The sequence below is a fragment of the Lithobates pipiens genome, unplaced genomic scaffold (genome assembly GCF_037356315.1).
Source record: "Lithobates pipiens isolate NorthernLeopardFrog02 unplaced genomic scaffold, aLitPip1_a1.2 Scaffold_16, whole genome shotgun sequence".
NCBI classification, from domain to species: domain Eukaryota; kingdom Metazoa; phylum Chordata; class Amphibia; order Anura; family Ranidae; genus Lithobates; species Lithobates pipiens.
Window position 1 is genome coordinate 192781609 of NW_027507748.1, and position 22060 is coordinate 192803668.

Genomic DNA, 22060 nt, shown 5'->3' on the forward strand with positions numbered 1-22060 from the left:
GCTGTGAGTATACAACAGGAATTTGGAGTTGCATTTCTGGCTGATAAATAGGTATTTCTACTTACAAGATGAGTAAAGGGATAAAGCATTGGGAACTACACGTACACTATATTGCCAAAGTATTGGAACACCTGCCTTTACATGCATATGAACATTAATGGCATCCCAGTCTTAGTCTGTAGGGTTCAATATTGTTTTGGCCCACCCTTTGAGCAATAACAGCTTCACCTCTTCTGCAAAGGCTGTCTACAGGATTTCTGAGTGTGTCTATGGGAATGTTTGACCATTCTTCCAGAAGCGCATTTGTGAGGTCAGGCACTGATGGGGAAGGGTAGGCCTGGCTCGCAGTCCCTGCTCTAATTCATCCCAAAGGTGTTCTATCTGGTTGAGCTCAGGACTCTGTGCAGTCAAGTTCCTCCACCCCAAACTTGCTCATCAACACTATATTGCTAAAAGTATTGGGCCACCCCTCCAAATCATTTGGTGGAGGGGGATTATGGTGTGGGGTTTTTTCAGGGGTTGGGCTTGGTCCCTTAGTTCCAGTAAAGGGGACTCTTAAAGCATCCGCATACTAAGACATTTTTGGACAATTTCATGCTCCCAACTCTGTCCATAAAGACATGAATGAGGGAGTTTGGGGTGGAGGAACTTGACTGGCCTGCATAGAGTCCAGACCTTCACCTGATAGAACAGCTTTGGGATAAATTAGAGCGGAGACTGTGAGACAGGCCTTCTCATCCAACATCAGTGCCTAACCTCACAAATGCACTTCTGGAAGAATAGTCAAACATTCCCATAGACACACTCCTAAACCTTGTGGACATTCTTCCTAGAAGATTTGAAGCTGTTATAAAGTATCTCACAAAAGTGAGTACATCCAACACATTTTTAAAAATATTTAATCTTTTTTATTTTATATTTATCTTTCATGTGACAATACTGAAGAAATGACACTTTGCTACAATGTAAAGTAGAGTGTACAGCTTATATAACATCGTAAATTTGCTGTCCCCTCAAAATAACTCAACACATGGCCATTAATGTCTAAACCGCCGACAACAAAAGTGAGTACACCTCTAAGTGAAAATGTCCAAATTGGGCCCAAAGTGTCAATATTTTGTGTTGCCACCATTATTTTACAGCACTGCCTTAACCCTTTTGAGCATGGAGTTCACCAGAGCTTCACAGGTTGCCACTGGAGTCCTTTTCCACTCCTCCATGATGACATCATTGAGCTGGTGGGTAGAGACCTTGGGCTCCTCCACCTTCTGTTTGAGTTTGCCCCACAGATGCTCAATAGGGTTTAGATCTGGAGACATGCTTGGCCAGTCCATCACCTTTACCCTCAGCTTCTTTAGCAAGGCAGTGGTCATCCTGGAGGTGTGTTTGAGGTCGTTATCATGTTGGAATACTGCCCTGTGGCTCAGTCTCTGAAGGGAGGGGATCATGTTTTGCTTCAGTATGTTACAGTACATGTTGCCATTCATGGTTTCCCCCAATGAACTGTAGCTCCCCAGTGCCGGCAACACTCATGCAGCCCCAGACCATGACACTCCCACCACCATACTTGACTGTAGGAAAGACACACTTGTCTTTGTACTCCTCACCTGGTTGCCGCCACACACGCTTGACACTAGGGATGAGCTTCGTGCTCGAGTCGAACATACGTTCGACTCGAACATCGGTTGTTCGCCCGTTCGTGGGAATTCCAAACGTTATGGGCAGTTCGTGCCAAATTCGTGTGGCGCTCACGGCCCACAATGCACTGCGTCATCGCAGTGCATTGCTGGCTCATGATTGGCCAAGCATGCACTGTGACCCCGCATGCTTGGCCAATCACAGCGCCAGCAGTGAGGAGAGCCATGATTGGCCACAGGCAGGATGCCTGTGGCCAATCATAGCTCAGGCTGTGTAGTACACGCCCCACACTATATAAGGCCGCCAGCGCGGCGGCCTAGTGTAGTGTGTTGGCGTCTGAAGCAGTTAGTGGGTGTTCTGTGTACCTTCAACACAGTACACACCGATCGTTATCGGCCGATTTTCGATCTTGCTCTTCTGTAGTGGTTGTTGTCTGCTTGCCCTGACCGCAGTATACACCGCTATATTCACCTCACCTATATAGCTAGTGATCTATCTTTTATAATAGAGCTTGCAGTCAGTAGTGTTAGGAGCTTGTGCGTGCTGTCTGCGTGCTCTGTACCCAGTACACACCGCTATATCCATCTACATAGCTCTTCTCTATTTGAGCCCACTTGCCATCTGCAGGAGTTATTGGAAGTTGTGTGTGCCTCCAGCACAGCACAGTATACATCTGTATATACCCCTTTATCTCTGGTGTTCTATAATAAAGGCATCTGCAGGAGTTAGTGGGTTTTTTGTGCCTCCAGCACAATATACACCTGTATCTACCCTTTATTGCTGTTCTCTAAAAGAGGCATCTGCAGGGCTTAGTGGGTGTTGTGTGACTCAATTACAGTATACCCCTTTATCTCTGGTGTTCTATAATAAAGGCATCTGCAGGAGTTAGTGGGTGTTGTGTGACTCCAGCACAATATACACCTGTATCTACCGTTTATTGCTGTTCTCTAATAGAGCCATCTGCAGGGCTTAGTGGGTGTTGTGTGACTCCATTACACTGCTGTTTTACCCAACTCCCTTCAGGCCATTGCCATGTCTGGAAGGCCAGCAAGGGGAGGCAGACAGGCACGAGCCGATAAAAGAGGGCAAGCAGGCTCTGTGTCTAGAGACAACAGTGCTGGTCGTGGACGCGGTGCATTGTCATCAGCACGTGGCCATGGGACACGCTTGTCCTTCTTTTCGGCAGCTGGACATGTTGAACCGCAACATGCCAATGACTTGGTAGAGTGGATGACCAAGCCCTCTTCATCCTCCTCATCCTCTCTCACCCAGTCTCAGGGTACTAGCAAAGCAGCTGCCAACGCATCGTCTTCCCTCCTCTCAATGTCATCATCAGTGACTCCTTCCCTAGACCCACCACGTCCTCCTGAGGAGTCTCCTGAACTCTTTGAGCACAGTGGTGGGTACATGCTCCAGGAGGATGCCCAGTGTTTTGTGGGCTCTGATGACCCTCAGCTAGAGGAAGGCAGTAGCGTGAGCGCAGAGAGAGGGGATGCTCAAGAAGGACAGCAATCTGGCAGTCATGTTCCACAAGCTGCAGCATACTGCCAGGTTTGCTACAGCGATGAAGAGGGAGGGGATGATGAGGGCACTGACTCCACGTGGGTGCCTGGTAGGAGAGAGGAGGAGGAGGAGGAGGAGGAGGCACATGTCCAACGAGGCAGGATGCCCTCCGGGGGCCAGGTTAGGGGCAGCACACTGACTGAATCACACCGCAGAGCTCCGCCTGTGCAGGGCGCTGCCTCTGCGCGTTATTCTAAAAGTTCTTTGGTGTGGGCCTTTTTTGAGACGAGTGCATCAGATCGCACCGCTGCTATTTGCAACATATGTCTCAAGCGTATCTCGCGTGGCCAAAACATCAGCCGCTTGGGCACCACATGCTTGACCAGGCATATGTTGACCTGTCATGCAGCTCGTTGGCAAGCGTACCTCAAAGACCCACACCAAAGAACAAAGCGGACCTCTCCTTGCTCCTCATCAGCTGGCATCTCCAACCCCACTAGACCTTCAGTCCTCTCTGAAACCTGCTCTGAGAGGAATGAAGGTGTAGAATTAGGTGTGTCACAGCCAAGTGCTTCCGGGAACTCTGCTAGTGGTACATCCACGTCCGATTATAGCAGGCAAATGTCCCTGCCCCAGCTGCTGGACCGGCGGAAGAAGTTTACTCCCAGCCATCCACATGCCCAGCGGTTGAATGCTAGCTTGGCTAAATTGCTAGCACTTCAACTGCTGCCTTTTCAGTTGGTAGACTCGGCCCCCTTCCGTGAGTTTGTACAATGTGCGGTTCCTCAGTGGCAGGTCCCCAAACGCCACTTTTTCTCACGGAAGGCGATTCCGGCTCTCTACCGGCATGTGGAAGGCAATGTCCTTGCCTCGCTGGACAGGGCGTTCAGCGGTAAGGTGCATATTACCGCTGACTCATGGTCCAGCAGGCATGGACAGGGACGTTACCTGTCTTTCACGGCCCATTGGGTCACTCTTCTGGCTGCTGGGAAGGATGCAGGACAAGGTGCAGTAGTGTTGGAGGTTGTTCCGCCACCACGCCTCCAAAATGCTACTATTGGTTGTGACACACCTCTCTCCTCCACCCCCTCCTCTTCTTCTTCCTCCATGGCCTCTTCCAGTGCTCTGTCCTCAGAACCAGCGGTGCTCCGTAGGCATTCCAGGGGCTACGCAAGTACGCAGGCAAAACGATGCCATGCCGTGCTTGCGCTGGTTTGTTTGGGGGACAGGAGCCACACTGGGGCGGATGTTTTGTCAGCTCTGCAGGGGCAGGCCGAGAGGTGGTTGACGCCACGCCAGCTTAAGCCAGGAATGGTGGTTTGCGACAATGGCACCAACCTCCTCTCCGCCCTCCGACAGGGACAACTGACCCATGTGCCCTGTGTAGCTCACGTCCTTAACCTGGTGGTGCAGCGGTTCTTGGGCAGGTACCCCGGCTTACATGATGTCCTGAAGCAGGCCAGGAAAGTCTGTGTGCATTTCCGCCGATCATTTAATGCCTGTGCTCAGCTGGCTGAGCTCCAAAAGGAGTTGAACCTGCCCAAGAACCGCCTTATATGTGACATGCCCACCAGATGGAACTCAACATTGTCCATGCTGCAGCGGCTGCACACGCAGCAGAGGGCCATCAATGAGTACCTGTGCGACTACGGCACCAGGACAGGGTCAGGGGAGCTTGGTTTTTTCTCACCACGCCAGTGGGGCATGATCAGGGATGCATGCACTGTCCTGTCACCGTTTGAGGAGGCCACAAGGATGGTGAGCAGTGACAGTGCATGCATCAGTGACACTGTACCTCTTGTCCACCTCTTGGAGCATACGCTGCGTGGAATAATGGACAGGGCACTTGAGGCAGAACAGAGGCAGGAAGAGGAGGACTTCCTTGCCTCTCAAGGCCCCCTTTATCCAGACAGTGTTCCTGCTGTGCCACCCATCACACAGGAAGAGGATGAGGAGGAGGAAGAGGAGGAGGAGGATGATTGTGTCAGCATGGAGGTGGAGGCTGGCACTCAGCAGCAGCAGTCTTGTAGGGATGATTTACAGTCCCAAGAAACACGTGGACTTGTACGGGGCTGGGAGGAGGTAGCTGCGGATCATGTTGCCCTTAGTGACCCAGAGGACTCCGGACCGAATGCCTCAGCTAACCTACGCTGCATGGCCTCCCTGATCCTGCAAGGCCTGCGGAAAGATCCTCGCATTCTTCGGATCAAGGAGAGGGACCATTACTGGCTGGCCACTCTCCTTGATTACACGGTACAAGGGTAAGGTTGCCGACCTTATCTTGCCATCGCAGAGGGAGCAGAGGATGAGACATCTCAGGGAGGCCTTGCAGAAAGGTCTGTGCAACGCGTTCCCAGAGACTGGGAGATTACAAACTTCCGGTCTTGGACAACGTGTTGCTGAGGCATCGGTCAGAAGGAGCGGTGGAGAAGGTGGCTGTCTGACTGATGCTTTCAGACAATTTTTTAGTCCGCAGCCCCAAGGTATGATCGGTTCCAGCAACCATCGCCAGCGTCTGATTTACATGGTGCAGGAATACCTAGGGGCAAGGTCAGACTTGGACACCTTTCCCACCGAAAATCCTCTGGCTTACTGGGTCTTGAGGATGGATCACTGGCCAGAGCTTGCACAGTATGCAATTGAGCTACTGGCCTGTCCTGCATCCAGCATTCTTTCGGAACGCACCTTCAGTGCTGCTGGTGGCTTTGTTACCGATCACAGGGTGCGCCTGTCCACCGAATCAGTTGATCGACTGACCTTCATCAAGATGAATCAGTCTTGGATCACCCACAGCTACCAAGCACCTGAAGCTGATGTAACCGAATATTTTTTTTTGAAATATCACATCCCTTCAAGACTGCCTATGCTGATGCTGAGTGACTGTCCTGTTATGTTGATTGTCTATCCTCTTCCTCCTCCGCTGATATGTTCTGGTTCTCGGTGATGCCATTAGCCCAATTTTTCTGCCCCTGTTTAACAGGGGCGTTTAAGTACAATTTTTGATGCAATGCTTTGCAGCAGGGCTAATTCCTGCAATAAAACTAGAGTATATGGGAGAGGTTGCAGTGTCGTGGCACCAGCACCAGTGCCTAAGGCCCAATTTTTCTGCCCCTGTTTAACAGGGACATGTAATTACAATTCTTGACATAATATTTCACAGGAGGGCCCGTTCCTGTGCCCACCCAGAGTAACTGTGAGGACTTATAGTGTTGTGGCACCAGCACCACAACCACCAAAGGTCAATATTTCTACCACTGTTCAACAATGGCATGTAATTACAATTCTTGATATAATCGTTCACAGCAGGGTGCTCCAGCGCCCACCAAGAGTCACTTTGAGGGCTTACAATGTTGTGGCAAAACCAACACCTTGTTCCGCCATTTCTGCAGAGCATATAGGGCAGGCCCCTACTTTCAAACATCCAACTTACAAACATCTCCTACTTGCAAACGGAAGGAGACAACAGCAAGTGAGATGAAAAAAGATGTACGACAAAACAAATTATACAGGGGTGATAACCCTTCCCATGTTTTCCAAAAAGCTTAAAAATAGTTTTTTTTTTTTTTCAAATATAATTTTATTCAAACACAAGAAAGGGTCATGCCATACCATAACATCGCAGACATGACTACATTGGAGGACGCAGCCTCCTCAACTGAGTCATATAAACATGACATTGGTAGCCTTGTAGATGGTAGTATATAAACGATACTGAATAATTGTACATACAATGAAACTAAGATAGCCCACCATCATATAACCACTGACGGCTACCTTTTCTTCTTTTCTCTTTTTCTGTTAATAATTATTAAGAGTTAATAATTAGAAAGGCAGTGTAAAAGAACAGCCAAAAGAAATAGAAAAAGAAATCTAGTGGAGAAAGAAGGGCGGCCATTGGCTTGGGGAGGGGGGAGAAAGGAAAAAGAGAAAAAAAAAGGGGGGGGGAGGGGGGGGTCTCAGCTATGGGTCTGGTTCGCATCTCTGTGTCTGTACTCCTAATCCTCAGATATCCGGTACTCCTAGGAGGGCCTTCCCTTCCTCCGAGAAGATAAACATATTCCATAGACTCCACGTGTTCCTGAACACCTCCTGCCGGGACCAGATCCTCCATTTTCTTAATGTCTTCCACCTTCCGCAGCCAATGTGCTGTGGTTGGTGGGCATTGTTGTTTACACAATTGTGGGATACAGGATTTGGCTGCATTGAGCAGGTGTCGTAGAATCGACTTTTTATACGTCCTGACAGGGATGGAGGAGAGGTGAAGCAGGAAGAACGCCGGGTCGTCGGGAATAGCGTATTCTGTGAATTTTTGGGATATGGTACGAACTGAGGTCCAAAATGCTGTCAGTTTAGGGCAGGCCCAAAAAATATGTAGGATTGTCCCTGTTTCCTCCTGACATCTCCAACATCTATCTGACGTGCCGGGAAAAATAGAGCTCAGACGGCTAGGTGTCAAGTACCATCTGGTCAATATTTTAAAATTGGTTTCTTGGATTTTGGTACATATGGACGATTTAAGGGAATGTCCTATTATGTTTAGCATCTGTGAGGTCGTAAAGGTGCGGTCCAGATCCGTCTCCCATTTTCGCAAGCATGGAAGGTGCGGCTGCTCTTGGGGGGTGGTCAACATTGCATAGGTCGCAGAGAGCACTTGTCTGATAGGTTCCGTTCCAGAGCAGAGCTCCTCAAAAGGTGTCAGTGGGTGAGAATAATTCTGCGGGTTGGGGAGAGAGTGGAGGAAATGATGGACTTGTGCCGCAGGCCAGAACGCAAGGCGAAACGGGCCTACAGTTTCCATGAGCTCCGCCACAGTAGGCCACCTCCCCTCTTTCACGAAACTATGGGCCCTATTATAATTGGTCTCACGCAATGTCGGGAAAGCCAACCCAGGTATACCTGGGGGGAAACGTGGGTGGCCTAAGATCGGGGTCAGTGGAGACTCCGTAGTCGTCAAAGACGCCGCCAGGGACGCTCGATAGCTCTGGAGCAGCGTATTTCCTATCAGGGGGTGTGATTTATTCTCCTCCGATAGGGAGCTATAGCACCATAACGCGCTCTCCAGGGGGATGTCCGTTTGAGCACTCTCTATTTGAACACATTTTTTCAATGCCAGGTGGCGTCCCCAGTCTACAACTCTGCCCAAGTGAACCGCTCTATAGTATTTCCTGATGTCCGGCAGTGCCAGACCCCCATACCGCTTCGGAAGGGATAATTGGACACGAGGTATTCTAGGTTTCTTCTGTGCCCACACAAATCTGGTAAACAAGGCCTGTACCTGTGCAAAATAAGAGGGAGGTATCCTAACTGGCAGGGCCTGAAATAAGTATAGAAATTTCGGTAAAATGCTCATCTTTATCAAATTGCACCTCCCGAACCAGGAGTGCAAACCTGTGTGCCATTTTTCCAGCAATTTCCGAGTTTCAGCTAACAGCCCAGGGAAGTTATGGTGGTATACCCGTGTGACATCTGCCGGAATGTGGGTGCCCAGATAAGTCAGGGTGGAAGATGTCCACCTAAAACTAAAGCTATTCTGCAACCCCAGAACACTACCCTGAGTCAGTCCGACGCCCATGGCTTCTGATTTGGTAAAATTAATTTTCAGATTGGAAAGGGCACCATAGGTCTCAAATTCCCTAAGGAGGTTGGGGATCAACACCGCCGGGTTTGTCAATGTAAACATCATGTCATCCGCGTATGCGGAGATTTTATGCTGAGTATCCCCCACCTGTACGCCCCCAATATCCGGGTTTCTCCTAACAGTGGATAGAAATGGTTCCAGAGCAAGGGCAAACAGGAGAGGAGACAGGGGGCACCCCTGTCTCGTCCCATTTTTTATACAAAAAGGTTCCGACAGGACCCCATTGACCTTCACTTGGGCGGATGGGGTGGAGTATATCCCCGCTATCCGGTTAATCATAACTTCTCCAAGACCCACCTTCCTCAACACTGAGAACATATACGGCCAACTCACCCTATCAAATGCTTTTTCAGCATCAGTGTTTATAAAAACACTAGGGGTATTCTTGGAGCTCACCACATGTAGAAGATTCAATACTTTCGTTGTATTATCCCTTGCATCTCTAGATGGGATAAAACCAACCTGATCAAGGTGAACCAGCTGTTGGAGGTGCAGTGCAAGCCTAGTCGCTATGATTTTGGTTAGTAGTTTGAGGTCCACATTTAAGAGAGATATCGGCCTGTAGCTGCCGCATGACGTTGGGTCTTTACCGGGTTTGGGTATTACCAAAATATGAGCTCGTAGCGTATCTCTGGGGATCGTCCCTCCTGTCCCAACCCCGTTATACATCCTGACTAGGTGGATTCCTAGCAGCGGGAGGAGTGTCTTATAATATTGGATAGTGTACCCATCAGGGCCCGGCGCCCTTCCCGGTTTCATCACCCCAAATGCCTGCTGGAGCTCTGCCATGGTGATGGGGGAGTCCAATTCCTCCTGAAGTTCAGGAGAGATACCTGGCATCTGGGCTAGGTCAAGATACTCGTCAATCGCAGCTTGAGAGGGAGGGGTATGAGGCAGGTTATATAGGCGTGAGTAAAAATCTTTAAATTCCTGTGAAATCTGTTTGGGCAGTGTCATCTTTTGTCCCCTAGGGTTGACAATGTGGGGTACATACATCGATACTCTGTGGTCCCTCACCATCCTCGCTAGTATTTTACCGCATTTATCCCCCGACTCATAACCTGTCTTACGGCAAATCTGTAGGGCCGCTTTCGCCCTGTAGTGCAGCAAATCTGTGATTTGCATGCGGACAAGCCGCAGTTCGGACTCAGACGTAAGGGAGACATTGTGTTTATTTCGGGCTTCAGCCACGGACAGCTGCTGCAGCAACCGGGACAGCTGTTCATTGCGTTCCCGTTTAATGCGAGAGCCATGTTTTATGAGGACCCCTCTGATCACGGCTTTGTGCGCTTCCCACAATACGCCTGGGTCAGTCTGGTGTATCATTTATGCTAAAGTATGCTTCTATCTCTCTCGTTACATCCGCCAGTACGTCTGAGTTATGTAGCAAGCTTTCGTTCAAGCTCCAGAAACGATGTTTAGATAATGGCATTGGGGATAGTGCATACGTTAAAAAGATTGGTGCATGATCCGACCACGTTATGTTCCCGATGTCAGTTGTGCGGACTGCGTGCAGGTGCGCATGAGGGAGCAGGAAATAATCAATCCTGGTATACGTTTTATGCGGGTTTGAGAAGAACGTATAGTTCCGTTCTCCAGAATGTTGGAGACGCCACACATCTATCAATTGTGCTCTATGCAGGGCCTGTGCAATACGTTTCGACTGGCCTACCGGCGTGGAAGCAGTACCCGAGGAGGTATCAACCGAAGGTATTAGGCGGGCATTAAAGTCGCCCCCAAGGATCAGTTGACCCGTCTGAAAGTGGAGTAATTTTTCTAGTGCCCCTACAATGAAAGCGTCCTGGTGCTCATTAGGGGCATAGATGCTTGCCAAAGTCACCTGGGTATCACCCAGGAGGCCCTTGATGAAAAGGTAACGACCCAGTGGGTCAACCATAGTATCCTGACCTTTCCATTGAAGTGCACCGGATATCAAAATGGACACTCCTCTTGACCTAGCGGATGGATTCACAGAATGGTACGTTAAAGGATAAAATCTATTTTGGAGGAGAAGGAATTTGTTGTCTCGGAAATGTGTTTCCTGAAGAAAGGCGATATCAACATGAGATCTCCTCAAGTCATTCAACAGCATACGTCTCTTCTCCGGTATATTCAGTCCTTTAGCATTTAGGGACATAAACTTGATGCTATCCATTGTCATAGCTGGTGCGTAAAGGAGGAGGGGGAAGGAGGGAGGAGGGAGAAGGAGCAGGGGAGGGAAAGATAATAGGAAAAGGGGAGAAGGCAGAAAAGAAAAAAGGAATATGGCGGGGTCAAACGTCCCACCACCTAGGTTAGAGTTCTATGTGCGCTTTGTTCCAGGGGGGAAAACTTACACCCTCCAAGAAGTGCGCTTTCCTACTTGGGGGAGGGGTAGAACCAAGGCCACATAGTGAGGCCCCTGTCTTCCCAACCGCCCCAGCTATCTCGTAATTAAGGAAGAAACATAAAAAAAATAAACCAACAATAAACACATGACAACTCCGTGCCCGAAACTGCAGGACACAATCAATCGCCCACAAATGGGCTGATTGCTACGGGTCGCAGGCAGGGTCCTTTCAGGACAACTACCCATCTGGCATTAGGATGTCCATTGACCCCACCACCCCGCCGCTCGGGCTCTACATCAGGCATCTCCAACTATCCAGAGAAAAATGGGGGGGGTCCCTAAACCAGGCCCCCGCCAGCAATCTGCCGGGAGGGCATATCCCCACTTTACCCACCCCCCAGATGTGGGGGCCAGGCTATACACGGGCGGCCGGTGTGGGGCTACAACTGTGTAATGCACAGCGAGATGTAAATGCCTAAAAGCTACTTCAGCACAGAAGACCTGTGTACCCTGTGCAGAAGAAAGGTAAAAGGTAAAAGAGAAAAAAATGTAAAATAAACCAACCATAAAAAACACATATAATGCAAGAAAGTGCAAAGTAACAACTGCCTGGAAGGTACGGGCATATGTCACACAAACTATTCTCAGGTAGCGCTCCCAACCCGCAATCCAAGCCCCACACCCAGCAAATCACACCCAGCTAACATGTGCGCTGCTCGTCAGGAAAGTGTCTGCATACACCTGAGTCCCGGCTGGCCACAAGGTTAGTCAAACATAGGGGGGTGCCGCCCCTCCAGAGGCAGCGTCCCATCCCTATACTCTGAGCTCTATGGAAAACATCCTCGTGGATACACAAGTTCCGAGACCAGGGGAGGTCACCAGTCCAGATCCCTGAGCGGCACAGCAGATATTCTGTGAGGAGTGATGAGCAGGGAGGCAGTCTCAATAGCAGGATAAAAGTGTGCGTGTGGGGGGGGGAAGCAGGCGAACCAATCTCATTCTAGTCACCCCGTATAGGTCAGGACAGGAGCCTCAGCCCCATCTTCCGCGTATCTGGAGAGGGGGGTTCCGGCAATAAAATGCAAGGGCCATGGGGGCACAAAAAGGGGTACCCACCTATCACCCACAACACTTCCCCACCCCCACCCAATCAACTGGATGCATGGTGCGGGGGGATGAGATCATTTCAAATATGATAGCAGCAGACAGTCTGTAGTGCACAAGGCAGTAAGAACACGCTTACCGCACAGTGCCGTTAGGACTCACGTGTTGCCTCATTCGATGGTGTTCTCTGTCGGCGCCTGCTTCTCTGAGGTCTGGGGGAGAAGTTGCCACCATGTGCGGGAGCTGATGTACGTCTAGCGAACCTCGGGAGCAATTCCATCCAATTTGGGATATCGATAGGCACTGCGCCCAGAAAGGAGAACAAGGCCGGGAGGGAGTCCGGGTCACGTAGCATGAACGAGCGCTGATCCTTCCGAAACGTAACCGATAGGGGATATCCCCACCGGTATGTCGCGCTGTGCCTCCGTGCCAGGTCTAGCAAAGGTCTGAGCATGGCGCGGCGTTGTAAGGTGGCTTTAGAGAGGTCCGGCAAGATCTTGACAGCAGCCCCGTCAAATTCCAGGGTTTCGGCTTCCCAAGCCTGGCGTAGGATGCGTTCCTTGTGCGCGTAGTGATGCAGGCGGCAAATCACGTCTCGTGGTCTGGTCGGGTCAGTTGGCTTGGGGCCGAGTGCCCTATGGATGCGATCCAGTTCAACCCTCTCAGGTAGCTCCACTCCTGCGATGCTCTTAAAGATGGCCACGGCCGTGTCGGCTAGGTCCTCTGCCCCAGTGGTCTCTGGCAGCCCCCGCAGCCGCAGGTTGTTTCTACGGCTGCGGTCTTCCATGTCTTCAGCGTGTAGCTGCTGGGATATCAGGGCCAGGTGCTGTTGTTTCTGCCTATTCTCCAGCTCAGTCATCCTCTGATCCAGGGTAGACATTCGTGCCTCACCTGTGCCCAGCCTGGTAGAAAGATCCCTGACTTCCACTTTCACTGCTGCCAGTTCCTTCCTGTGAGCCGTTTCTACTCTGCAGATTAGAGCCTCAATGTCTGACCTGGTTGGCAGCGCCTGGAGCAGTACCTTAATGTCCGGATCACCGCTCCATGACTGAGGTTGCGGCTGGGAAGAGCGCTCTGTGTCCGGAATCAAGTCCCTCCACACAGCCGGGGGAAAGTCCGCCTCCGTGGATGTCGCTCGTAAGGCAGGGGAATCCCCGCTCGCCTCTCCTCCCTCCTGCTCCACACGTGCGCCAGCCATCTTAGGCTCCGGGGTGTTCGCCTGTGAAAGGTGAAACAGGCGCTGTATCTCCCCCGCTGACGGTGTGGACGCCGACGATTTAGATGCCCGGTTGTTTCGTTTGGAAGTCTTCTTCTTCACAGAGTGCATATTGTGGATTAGCCGGTGAAAACAGCTGGGGCTGAAGGGAAGGGAAAAATAGTTTTTTTGACTGGAGCTACACTTTAAAAATGTACCAGTTGAAAATTACAAACAGATTCAACTTAACACAACAAACCTACACAGTCCCTGTCTTGTTTGCACCGCCTGTATACTGCTGTTCTGAGTATATAGGGCCTGGGGGCCACACGCATTTCCTTTTTTTAATATGGGTAAGGGTTCCCCTTGATATGCGTACAAGACCCAAAGGGGCTGGTAATGAGCAGGGAGGGCTACCCATGCCATTTTTCTCAATGGTTTTCAACCATATTGCAGGAACCAGATATAACATTAAAACCGCAAGCATTTTTCAATGATGTTATTTCTGTTTAATGTCATTTTGTGCAGGGACTGTTCTAAACATGGGAAACACGTGTCACTTCACAGGCATACTACAGACACCCCCCAGGCACCATATTTAAAGGAATATTTCACCTTTTTTTTTCACTTTAATCATCATTAAAATCAGTGCTCCCGCCAAAACGGCCATTTTTAAAAACATTTTAGGCATTGACCCATGTCCCCTGGGGCAAGAGCCAGGTCCCCAAACCCTTTTTAGGACAGTATCTTGCATATTAGCCGTTAAATTAAAATTAGCACTTTTAATTTCAAACGTTCGAGTCCCATAGACGTCAATGGGGTTCTAAAGTTTGTTCGAATTTGGGGTCCGTTCGAAAGTTCTGGTGCGAACCGAACCGGGGGGTGTTCGGCTCATCCCTACTTGACAACATCTGAACCAAATAAGTTTATCTTGGTCTTATCAGACCACAGGACATGGTACCAGTAATTCATATCCTTAGTCTGCTTGCCTTTAGCAAACTGTTTTCGGGCCTTCTTGTGCATCATCTTTAGAAGAGGCTTCCTTCTGGGACGATAGCCATGCAGACTAATTTGATGCAGTATGCAGCATATGGTCTGAGCACTGACAGGCTGACCCCCCCACCCCTTCAACCTCCGCAGCAATGCTGGCAGCACTCATACATCTATTTTCCAAAGAAAACCTCCTGGATATAACACTGAGCACTGCACTCAACTTCTTTAGTCGACCATGGCGAGGGCTGTTCTGAGTGGAACCTGTCCTGTTAAACCACTGTATGGTCTTGGCCACCATGCTGCAGCTCAGTTTCAGGGTCTTAGAAATCTTCTTATAGCCTAGGCCATCTTTATGTAGGGCAACCATTTTTTTCAGATCCTCAGAGAGTTATTTGCCATGAGGTGCCATGTTGAACTTCCAGTGACCAGTATGAGAGAGTGATAACACCAAATTTAACACACCTCTTCCCCATTTACACCTGAGACCTTGTAACACTCAGAAGTCACATGACACCGGGGAGGAAAAATGGCTAATCAGACCCAATTTGGAAATTTTCACTTAGGGGTGTACTCACTTTTGTTGCCAGTGGTGTAGACATTAACCACTTCCCGACCAGAATGGCACGGGCAGGCATATTGGCGTACAGGTACGTCCAATATTCAATGCCGCCCTGCCATCGGGAGCGCGCCGCCGGCGGCACGCTCCCGCGCTGGTCGGGACCCCCGTGAGTCCGGTCGCGGGACCCGCGGACTCGATCGCAGCGGGCATCCCCGCGATCGTCTCACGGAGCGGCCGAATGGAGGAAATGCTGTGTAAACAACATTTCTCCATTCTGCCTAGCAACTAGTGACGCTGATCTCTGCTCCATGTGATTGGAGCAGAGATCAGTGTTCACTAAATGAAAGCCCAACCCCCCCACAGTTAGTAACACACCCATAGGAACACTTAACCCCTACACTGCCACCCACTGGTTAACCCTTTCACTGCCAGTGTCATTTACACAGGAATCACTGCATTTATATAGCAGTGATTACTGTATAAATGACAATGGTCCCAAAAATGTGTCAAAAATGTCCGATGGGTCCCCCACAATGTCGCAGTCACAATAAAAATCGCTGATCGCCGCCATTACTAGTAAAAAAAAAATTATAAAAAATTATTAATAAAAATGCTATAAAACTATCCCTATTTTGTAAACGCTATAACTTTTGCGCAAACCAATCAATAATCGCTTATTGCGATTTTTTTTTTACCAAAAATATGTAGAAGAATACGTATCGGCCTAAACTGAGGGAAAAAAATGTTTTTTTATATATTTTTGGGGGATATTTATTATAACAAAAAGTAAAAAATAATGCGGTTTTTTTCAAAATTGTCTCTCTATTTTTGGTTATAGCGCAAAAAATAAAAACCGCAGAGGTGATCAAATACCACCAAAAGAAAGCTCTATTTGTGGGAAAAAAAGGACGTCAATTTTGTTTGGGAGCCACGTCGCACGACCGCGCAATTGTCAGTTAAAGCGACGCAGTGCCGAATCGCAAAAAGGGGTCTGGTCTTTGACCAGCAAATTGGTCCGGTCTGCAAGTGGTTAATGGCCATGTGATGAGTTATTTTGAGGGGACAGCAAATTTACACTGTTATACAAGCTGTACACTCACTACTTTACATTGTAGCAAAGTGTAATTTCTTCAGTGTTGTCATATAAAAAGATATAATAAAATATTTACAAAAATGTGAGTGGTGTATTTACTTATGTGAGATACTTTAGCTGCAAATGGTGGGCCAACTCAATATTGAACCCTACGGACAAGGACTGGGATCCCATTAAAGTTCATGTGTGTGTAAAGGCAGGTGTCTTAATAGATATAATGCGTTTTATTTTAATTTTTTCCCTCACATACACTTTTAATATTAATTGTCTTTCTTTGAATTTCTAAAATAAAGGTTCAGATGACCAGCGTTGGGGCAAGAACAAGTATAATCGTTGAAAGCATTGGTGCAAAAATAATACAAGAGATGGTCAGAGACTGACCAAAATTAACAGACATAATTTCAAAATGAAGCAAGTTGAACAGATAAAATTGCCTGATCTTTTATTGGCAAACATTTCACCCATGATATTACGAATAAAAGAACAGATGTCAGTAGACGACCACCAAAACCCACATTGTTGATATCCAGATTTGAAATTATGCTTATGCTTATCCATTCTACCTACTGCTATTTCAGGCATGCGTCTCATATTTGGTATTTTATTAAATCTGTTGGTGGCACGATTACATGTGTAGCTTACAGACCTTTGCTTTGCCCGGAGTGATTGTTTTGATTGACATCAATCTAGGAATTTTCTTTATATCAATCAAATGCATAACCACCGTGCCCCACGGGCAAGACTGTTTATTGATATAAATTCTTTAAAAAGTTTTGAAATGTATTAAAAGTTATGTTATTATATTATAGAGTTTACTTTTTAAACAAATCAGAGACTAAGTAATGACCTTTGAAAAATGACTACACTTAATTTAATTTAACTGTAACTGTAAATATAATATAAGATTACATTGTTATTACTTTGAAATTGAGAAGAAGTATGTCGTAATAATAAAAATAAAACAAAATATTGGCAAAATTGTGAAATTTAAATAAAAATATGATATGTTAGTGGAAGACTGCCAAATGAGATTTCTGGAAATGAACACATTCAACACCTTTAATCCAAATAATGTATTGTCTTTTTCCTTTATAGTCAGTAAACTACGATGAATGGTAAAACAATACTTAAGACAAAATAAAAGCCTCAAATGCTTTAGCTTGGTATTTTGAAAAATCCCCTTAATAGAAAAATGTCAGATGTTCTCAATTAACAGTGTATGAAATCGCAAAAAGTTGGTAAATTTCCCTTTTTTGGGTCATTTGGGTTTAGTTGAAATTCTGTTGATATTTAATGGGTTTAAGAGGTTTTCAACTTTTAAAAAGTGCCAGACCACTTCCTTTCTAAACTACTGATCATCTGTTTAAGTACTTCTGTTGGGACTACTATCATTTAATTAGATCTTGGTAATCAATATATTGGTTGACAGTTGAGCACATGCTCAGGTTTCATCTGCCAGAAGGAAGTAACTGAATTGGTGAAAATAATGACTAGAAGACTACCATATGATTGCTCATTAGCACAAAAGGTGGCATTCTTAGCCCTTGTACACACAGTCGGACATTCTGACAAACAAATCCGTTGGATTTTGTCCAACAGATTTTGTCCGATGGATTTTGTCCAAAACTGTTGCATACACACGGTCGGACAAAGTTGTCGGAAAATCCGATTGTACATAACGTGGTTACGTTATTTCGTTACGACGGGACTAAATCAGGCTAGTAGCCAATAGTTTTGGTCTAGGAATTTGATCTGAGCATGCGTGGTGCTTTGTCCGTCTGAGTAGGCTACACATGATTGGAGTATGTCCGATCGAGCATTTTATCGGAAAATTTAACAGACAAATTGGAAAACTTGGTCCGTCGGATGCTCCGACGGAAACAGTCCAATGGAGACCACACACAGTCGGATTATCCAACAAAACGGTCTGATAGGACACATTCCGTCGCAATCTCCGACCGTGTGTACAAGGGCTAAAAAATGGCAAACAAGTAGTTTGGAGCTTTGACCTTGCAAGAGGGAGAAGAACATAGAGATACTCAAGGAATTCAAAGTGATGTCTTCAACACAGTCTGGTTTTGTTTCAAGCCCTTGTTATTTCAAGGACAGAATGAAAGTGTATCTAAACTCAAAAACAAAAATAATAATACATTGCAGCATATTAGTCCTTAGGGTATATTGACTTTTTCCAAACGTTTGGTCTTTATTTTTACTTAGTGAACCTACCAATAACACACTTCCTGTTTGACAACGCTTACTAGGCATACTTTATCTACACATGGGTGATGTAATGATGTAGAGGTTTTCCTTTTCTTATCTTTTTTTTGGAAAATTCTCTTACTTTTATTTATATTAAATATGAAATGTAGTGTGTTTGCTCCTGAGTTTCTACAAATATACAGGCCAAACAGAGAAAACATCTGTAAGACAGAGTCTCAGTACAGCTAATTATTAGTCATTCCTGAAGACATTTCGTATGTCGTTTATGAGATTCTCCATTTTTTTAACTTGAACTGAGACTGGCCAAGACCAAGAATGGAGTTAGGAAATAGGTGGGTACTATATAAGGCAATTTGATTTTCTGGTGTTAGTGAAGCTGTGGGAGTTAAAAGATGCAGGCCTCGTCTCAAATTCTAGTGCAAATCCAACTGATTATTACAACTGTGTACTTATTTTATGTTTTAAGAACCCACTTCAGTGTTATATGGTTTGTCCTAAGTCCTGTTTGTAGCACTTTTGTTGGACAGCTTTGGCTGGTGCGAAAAATGTAAAAATAATGGATTTACTAATAAAACAATGTATTCAGTGAAGGATTTCTTTATATGAAAGATGATACAATTATACCTCTAGACTTCACATCTCAGTTCTAGTAGCCTGAGCTCAGGAGAAGCTCCTAGAGAAACTGATCTCGCTGTTCACATTTCCTAACAATAACCCCACACTTCCCCTTTTTTTATGTTCTTTTTCTAGACTTTCTCATATACATTTTAAAAATATCTCACACTGTACCCCAACTGGGTCAGTAAATAGAATTTGCCCACTTGTATTTACTGTATAAGCTTTTTTAAAAAGCTTTCACAGATTTTGGGTCAATGCCTAAAGGCATAGACTTTCTGTTTACATAGTATTATTGTATAATGTGGAATGCAGACATTATGTTCATTTATGTAAGATACTGTTACCTCCATTGTATTCATGTGTTCATTGTCTGGATGACTGCTGTAGCTAAAGAATAACAACAGTTTTAAAATCCCCACTACTTTATCCCATCAATTGACAGGAGAGCATTAAATAAAAAAAACATTAAAGTGGTTCTAAACGTCTAAAGGCAGAAGTTTTTTTACCTTAATGAATAATCTGCACTAAGATGAAAAAATCTTTCTGTGCACAGAGTTCCCACCAACACCCCCCCTCCCCCAATACTTACTTGAGCCTGATCTCAATCCAGCTCTCTCTGCTCTCTCCTCATTGGCCATGGAGGCAGCAGTGGGAGCCATTGGCTGCTGCTTCTGTGAATCATAGCCTGTGAGGAGACCATGGGGGCAAGCTTGAGCTGGGGTCTGTGTGGGGACACAAAGCGTGGCTCATGATCAAGCCCACATCAGTGCCCCCACAGCTAGCAGATTGCTTTATGGGCACTCAGAAGAGGGAGGGGCCAGAAGCGCAGATGGAGAACCCGAGAGGAGAATCAAGGTTGTTCTGTGCAAAACTGTTGCTCAGAGTAGGTAAGTATGACATGTTTGTGATTTAAAAAAAAAATATCCCTTTACGATCACTTTAAGGACTTGTTCATACCCAACATGCAGTTCCAACACTTGGACAAGGCAATTGCCTTATGTCCTCTTATTTCAGTTAACACCAATGCACTAGCTTTGTGTGCACTAAAAAAAGTAGGACAGGTTGCATTTTGTACAACACATTCTAACACACTACAACACATCACAATGACCTGCCATGCTTAGAGTTATGTGATTATTAAGTTAAGCAAAGTTTAAAAAAGCAAGCACTGCAATGAGCTTTACAATGTATTACAGAGTGTGTGCACAATGCAATGCAACTTATGCACACCTTAATATGCAGCTGCAGGTGTGAATGAGCCCTAACCAATATGATTTGGAACTGATTTCTATCTTTAAATGCCCAACAATTTAGAAAATGGCGTTTAGCTTAATTTAAGACAGACAGCAAACTCCATTATACAAACTTATCCAAACACACTATTTTGTCTTAATTAACAAAATGCAATTATGAATTCCTGTGTATTGCCTACATTAGAACCAGAAAAAAGGATTTTTGCTTATTTTAGATGAGAAAAATGCATAATGCACACTGTTTGCAGGCAGTTTTTTCTTGGTGTACTGTAGCTTGCAGTGGGGACTGCATAAACATGTATGTAAAGGGTAATTGGACAATGCATGTGACAAGCATTTTGTGGAAAACACTTTGTGTTGGCTCATTTGAGTGGTAATAGATTGTACCAATGGCATCACACGGTTGGAGACTTCTTTTTTATTATTTCCTGATGACGTGGAGAATGCATACTTGCCATTCTTTTTCTCTGTGTGTTTAATGTTATGCATTAAGGAGGCTAATCATAGCTATACCACAAGTAATAACATAAGGGGCCAGTGCTAAGCAACACAAGGGGTTGCGGACCACTAGACTCAAAGATCAGAAGATCTGGTGAAGTATTTTCTTTCTTGTGACAGCTCTCTAATTCCAGGAAAGCCTTCACAGAGCCCTTCTGATAGTCAGCTTATGTTGAGTGAAAGTATGAATGTGCCAAGCCATGGCTATAAGTTTTGTATTTTACTCAATAAAAATGATCAAGAATTGAGAGCCAGCATGGTTTGTAGACATGTGTGATTCCTTTTATTGCAAATCGAAATTCAGAAGAAATGTGTGTGATTCGGAGTTTCAGATGTACAGTGGTGTGAAAAAGTGTTTGCCCCCTTCCTCATTTCCTGTTCCTTTGCATGTTTGTCACACTTAAGTGTTTCGGAACATCAAACCAATTTAAACAATAGTCAAGGACAACACAAGTAAACACAAAATGCAATTTGTAAATGAAGGTGTTTATTATTAAAGGTGAAAAAAAATCCAAACCATCATGGCCCTGTGTGAAAAAGTGATTGCCCCCCTTGTTAAAACATACTATAACTGTGGTTGTCCACACCTGAGTTCAATTTCTCTAGCCACACCCAGGCCTGATTATTGCCACACCTGTTCACAATCAAGGCATCACTTAAATAGGAGCTGCTTGACACAGTAAGGTCCACCAGAAGATCCTTAAAAGCTACACATCATGCCGAGACCCAAAGAAATTCAGGAACAATTGAGAAAGAAAGTAATTGAGATCTATCAGTCTGGAAAGGGTTATACAGCCATTTCCAAAGCTTTGGGAATCCAGCGAACCACAGTGAGAGCCATTATCCACAAATGGCGAAGACATGGAACAGTGGTGAACCTTCCCAGGAGTGGCCGGCCGCCCAAAATTACCCCAAGAGCGCAGCGACGACTCATCCAAGAGGTCACAAAAGACCCCACAACAACGTCCAAGGAACTGCAGGCCTCACTTGCCTCAGTTAAGGTCAGCGTTCATGCCTCCACCATCAGGAAAAGACTGGGCAAAAATGGCCTGCATGGCAGAGTTCCAAGGAGAAAACCACTGCTGAGCAAAAAGAACATCAAAGCTCGTCTCAATTTCTCCACAACACATCTTGATGATCCCCAAGACTTTTGGGACAACATTCTGTGGACCGATGAGACAAAAGTGGAACTCTTTGGAAGGTGTGTGTCCAAGTATATCTGGCGTAGAAGGAACACTGCATTTCATAAAAAGAACATTATACCAACAGTAAAATATGGTGGTGGTAGTGTGATGGTCTGGGGCTGTTTTGCTGCTTCAGGACCTGGAAGACTTGCCGTGATAAAAGGAACTATGAATTCTGCTGTCTACCAAGAGATCCTGAAGGAGAATGTCCGACCATCTGTTCGTGTACTCAAGC